The sequence below is a fragment of the Phalangium opilio genome, unplaced genomic scaffold, assembly GCF_054372755.1.
Source record: "Phalangium opilio isolate 3A_F unplaced genomic scaffold, DU_Popi_V2 ptg000095l_1, whole genome shotgun sequence".
In the NCBI taxonomy this organism is placed as follows: Eukaryota; Metazoa; Arthropoda; class Arachnida; order Opiliones; family Phalangiidae; genus Phalangium; species Phalangium opilio.
This window is the reverse complement of record NW_028324200.1, coordinates 153885-160136: the sequence shown is the minus strand read 5'-3', so window position 1 is coordinate 160136 and position 6252 is coordinate 153885.

The window sequence follows — 6252 nt, the reverse complement described above, 5'->3', positions numbered from 1 at the left end:
ATTTATCGGATCATATAGGAAAAAGATTCATGAAATTATACTATTATATAGGACAGGATTCATGAAATTATAGGATTTTATAGGACCTGAGTCATGAAATTATGGGATCATACAGGACCATATTCATGAATTTATAGGATCAAATATAGTCTCAGAGTAGAAATCAATGAAGTTCAAATGTACCCGTTTAGTCGTCATGTTTAAAACGTCATTTAAGCGCACAACTACCAAATATTCTTTAATTGCGAAATTTGTTTTCATTTGTCCAGACATTTCGAAGGTCAAAAGAAGGGTTCCCAGTAGCCCTGAACCGCACAAAATTATTATAAGGAAGGTTCTTAGAAAGTCTGCTGAGAGCTGAAATTCTATTTCATTATAACTAGCAGTGTAAAAACTGTAAGAAAATTCTATTTATCTTTCGATATTATTTATTACATTTTGCAAAAAATGTGAAAAGAATTTCCAAGAGCAACAGAATCATTTCGGAAACGTGAAATGTTTTCCGTTTGAACGAAATCTTATCCTTGGTTTTCCACAGCAAGAAACAGAAGAGTAAAATAGCAGATAGCAGAAGAATGCCTGCCTGTTATATATCACCTTTTCATCAGAAAATGCAAGAAAATGCAAAACCAGCTAGAAACCTTAGTTGGATTAAACAAAATAAACAAAAGATCAAAAAAGCCCACGGGTTTTATCTACCATAAAAAACCTACTAGACAACCCACTTTATAGAATGCTGATTTAAAATGTTTTATTTCATTAATTTTATTGCTCATAAAAATTCTTTCTAAAGATTGATTAAGATTATTATGGTTTTGAACTTGAAAAAAAATTTTAATAACAATTTTTATTCTTAGGAAACATTTTAAGATTTAATACTATGCAGACTAAAGCAGTTGGCTTTTGAATGAGTATTACTACAATTCATGCAACTGCTAAATACAGGGTGTTTCTGGAAAGTCTGGCACAAATTAACAGGCATGTTCCTTGGGTCAAAAGGAGACCGAAAGGTCCTATGACGTTTTAGGGTAAAGCGCTCCGTTGCGACGTTATGGGCTCTCAAAAGTAAGCCGAAAAACAAGGAGATTTTGCAGAATTATAGCACTAGAATTGTGGTTTTGACCCAATTGTTTTCGATTATTGAGCATAAGGCAATGATCGAAATAAGTTCAAACCTAGTGGAAGACCGTGAACGTGTTAAACGGCCACAAGCGTTAATCCCTTTGTTTTTATTAATGATTGTAATTAAAGGTAAGGAAAGTAGCTCAGATATCGGTTACTTGTTTGTTCAGATGTACTGGTAACTGACCAGTCTTTTATTCTTTATTTGAATTAGACACATTACTTTTACAATAATTTGAATGAACCCCATTACTTTTACAATCCCTTAACCTTTACAATAATTCGAATGAACCCCTTAAGTTTTACAATAATTCGAATGAACCCCTTAAGTTTTACAATAATTCGAATGAACCCCATAAGTTTTACAATAATTCGAATGAACCCCTTAAATTTTACAATAAATCGAATCGAACCCATTAATTTTATAGTAATTTAAATCGAACCCATTAATTTTACAATAATTTGAATCGAACCCATTAATTTTACAATAATTTGAATCGAACCCATTAATTTTACAATAATTCGAATCGAACCCATTAATTTTACAATAATTCGAATCGAACCCATTACATTTACAATAATTCGAATCGAACCCATTACATTTACAATAATTCGTATTGAACCCATTACATTTACAATAATTCGAATTGAAGACATTACATTTACAATAATTCGAATGAACCCCATTACTTTTACAATAATTCGAATCGAACCCCATTACTTTTACAATAATTCGAATGAAACCCAGTTACATTGTTCTACAAAAATTTTTCAAAATGGGCACCATCAACGTTTAGGCAAACTAGCGCGCGTACGCCATGAAGCACGTTAAGGTACACACATTTAAGCCGTCTGTAAAAAACCTACAACTTCTGACGTTGAAAACTACCCTAATATTTAGACCAACACAGCAGGGGGAAATCCGAATTATTGTAAATGTAATGGGTTCAATTCGAATTATTGTAAATGTAATGGGTTCAATTCGAATTATTGTAAATGTAATGGGTTCAATTCGAATAATTGTAAATGTAATGGGTTCAATTCGAATAATTGTAAATGTAATGGGTTCGATTCGAATTATTGTAAATGTAATGGGTTCGATTCGAATTATTGTAAATGTAATGGGTTCGATTCGAATTATTGTAAAATTAATGGGTTCGATTCAAATTATTGTAAAATTAATGGGTTCGATTCGATTTATTGTAAAATTTAAGGGGTTCATTCGAATTATTGTAAAACTTAAGGGGTTCATTCGAATTATTGTAAAGGTTAAGGGATTGTAAAAGTAATGGGGTTCATTCAAATTATTGTAAAAGTAATGTGTCTAATTCAAATAAATAATAAAAGACTGGTCAGTTACCAGTACAGCTGAACAAACAATTAACCATTATCTGAGCTACTTTCCTTACCTTTAATTACAATCATTAATTAAAACAAAGGGATTGACGCTTTTGGCCGTTTAACATGTTCACGGTCTTCCACTAGGTTTGAACTTATTTCGACCATTGCCTTATGCTCAATAATCGAAAACAATTGGGTCAAAACCACAATACTAGTGCTAAAATTCTGCAAAATCTCCTTGTTTTTCGGCCTACTTTTGAGAGCCCATAACGTCGCAACGGAGCGCTTTACCCCAAAACGTCATAGAACCTTTCGGTCTCCTTTTGACCCAAGGAACATGCCTGTTAATTTGTGCCAGACTTTCCAGAAACACCCTGTATAAAAAACCCCAATAAAGTCCAGATCGCCCCCCCCCAGAAGCCCAGAAAAGTCCAACTCTGCTATAAACACGCGGTGAGAAATGTTTATACGACGAATTCGAGTTCCCTTAATTATTAAAACTGTGTTACGAAACTGACGTACATGGATAATAGCGACTTAACATTTTTTTCTTCCATGGAAAATAGAACGGAAACTGAAATATTCACCATTTAACCTAATATCTTAAAAACATCAATCGGGAACATCTATCTGGGTACCCAGCCCTCACGGATTACAAACGCTATTGCAAAGCATACCGCTTACAATGGAACATTGGACAGTAACCCCTTCGACTTTGGACATTTTAATCTTAATTATCTAGCAGCATTCATCAATTCCGAACAATACCCATCCAGAGCCTTAAGAACCAACTACAGTAAAAAAACAATTTGTCCAAAGCTATTACACTTTATTTTCGGTATCAAACTACTACTACAATGACAAGGGGAACAATATCTCTATCGATGACTTTGCCTCGGGTTACGCCATATACTGTTTAGACTTGAAACCTGACGGTTACGCGAGTCATTCCCATCATTGCAGTCCTACGAAGCAAGGACAATTAAGATTAGAATTGGGATTTGACAAACCCACGTCCACTACTCCACTACTCTTAGTTGTATCGTACTAGCCGAGTAAATATAAATGTTTCAGTCGTCTCTTAAAAAATAATGAATGCCAATCAGATCTCTAAGAATCACGCTTAATTTCATAGGGGTTTATCCAATTGATTTATTACCCAGAGAAATTGACTAGTTTCCTTCATCTATTATAAAATTTTGGACAATCACTACAAAGACGGCCCGCGCTGGGTCTGCGTTCACTTTGACGGAAACAGAAGGGGTTATTTCTTTGACTCACTTGCTTTACGGAACTTTCGCCCCTCGATTAAAGAAATTGTTGAGAGAAAATCTATATATAGTTGTTTAACAAAAGAAGACTTCAAAACTTGTCAAGTTCGACATGCGGACTATATTGTATAAAAAACGTCTTGGTTTGGACCAAGGCCGAAAAACAAACGAAATGTGTGACGTTTATCAATTGACTGAAGCTCCAGATATTGCAATGATTTCTAGTTATTTGTATCCACTCAATCCTTACTCAATATTTAATTCAATCAATTGATTTTAATATTAATCGATCTAGTCCCTCTAAATTTCAAGAACAATTACATTTTCCGAAAACATTATATCATGAAAATAATTATTTTGAAGGGATTTCGTGTCGATGCTCACTAACTTGTGAGCACCTTGACTGACATAGTTTTAATTGTCGCTGGCTTGACAAATTTTCAAGTTTGCACCAAGAGAAGTTTAAATCTGTTTTAAGTTGTTGATAAGACTATCGTTTACAGTGAATGTCGTCTACTTAAGACAAAGCAACTAAGTTTATCCTGTGTGGTAAAGGGTAAAGATCACATAAACAGAAATACTCCTCAGTACTTGTTATATTCATTAGCCGCGGAAAAAATATGGTTAAACACATCATTCATTACTAGTTATGCCAAGAAGGTCACATTTAACTCCGACACCCCCTCCCTTCCTCTATTTTCCCAATATATGGCATTTTATAATCACCAGTGGTTTCAGTGTATGGGTCATCTGAGCCGTCGCAACACACTCAGCCAATATTACCATAGACTGAGTTATGACCAAGAAATTCTTAAGTACGGAAATGGAAGTTCCAGTGCAACTTTACCATCATTGAGGCGACAATAGAAATATAGCATTTCGATATACGAAATTAAATGTATAAATTCGCGAAACACCCTTGTTTGGCATCCACGATTAAATATTTACATTTTCCATTCGAGTTATGCCAAAGTTCGCTTGCTCTTTTTAGACATCCAGTAGAACATTTTAAATATTCAATACTGTACACTAAACACGTACTCCCTTCAAAATAATTAATTTCATGATAAAATGTTTTCGGAAAATGAAATTGTTCTTGAAAAAGCGTAGATATGTAATTTTTTCAATTAATTTAGAGGGACTAGATCGATTAACAGTAAAATCAGTTGATTGAATTAAATATTTATTAAGGATTGAGTGGATAAAAATAACTAGAAAAAAATCTCAATATCTGAACTTCAGTCAATTGATAAACCTCACACATATCGTTTGTTTTTTCGGCCTTGGTCCAAACCAAGACGTTTTTATATAATTTACATCATGTTGATGAAAAATGTGTTCTCTTAATCTTTTTTCTCAAATGTCTCGATTTGCGTTTCTCTGCTTGGTGTCGTTTTGGTTTCAGGTTTAAGAATGTAGACGTTCCAATTCCAATGTGATAGTCAAAGTAAAAGAATCAAGATATTCCGTGACAAAACGATTTAAACCGCGAAGAATGGGGATGGGTTCGCGATCACCAAATTCAAAGACCCATTCACACCACTCTCTCTCGTGCACCAGACCAACTTTTTAACTGAAACTGGGGAACCTCCTGTGTAAAGAACTGTGAATGCAGACCATCCGTATTAGCTAGATGCAATGCGTGGGCATTGTCAATGTACTAACAGTAATTATTGTAAAAAGATCTTCAGGCTGACGAGATTAATATGAACGAATTGTTAGAGATTTGTCTTAAATCTAATCTTTATTAACAAAATAATGTACAAAATGCATAATAAATTATATTCTCTAATCAACATCTTGAGAATTACAGCTTTGAACAACTTTCCTATATTTGAGAAGGTAGAGTAATCATTTACTTGAGGCAATTTTTAAGATGGCATCGATAATTTAGACTTAAAAATTGCTATTTTCTGATATTTATTACGTTCATGAAAATCATCTACTCTCTGTAGAAATTTCGAAAAGATTTATACATTTGAAATATATTTGGATTCTTCCGAAGTGTTTTTCCAAGATGGCACCAAACTACCAGTAGCACCTCTTTAATATTTTAGTATGATGTTCAGACGGACTTATGCATCATATTTACCCTTTTTTATAACTTTGAAGAATACGCAGTATTTAAATGACATCACCCGCAGCCATTTTCCATCATGGCGGCAAAAACATCCGATGAATGACTTCAATATTTTACTATGAGATTCACACAGCTCTCATTATATTATCTATTAATTTTCATAATTTTCCAACTACACTGTGAAATATACTATACCTAGCATTCACGGCGGACATTTTCCAATATGGCGACCAAACTATCAAACACAGAGCTGTAAATTTTTACAATGATTTTCTGGTTTTTTCTGCCATAATGTGCAACAATTTTTATAATATTCGAAGAAGAACGTGGACTACATTGTAGCTGGCATTCCCGGCGGCCATTTTTCAAGATGGCGGCGAAAGCTCGCGCTCTACAGCAGGTGACTTTTAGTATATTTTTGTTGGGTCAAAAACAACC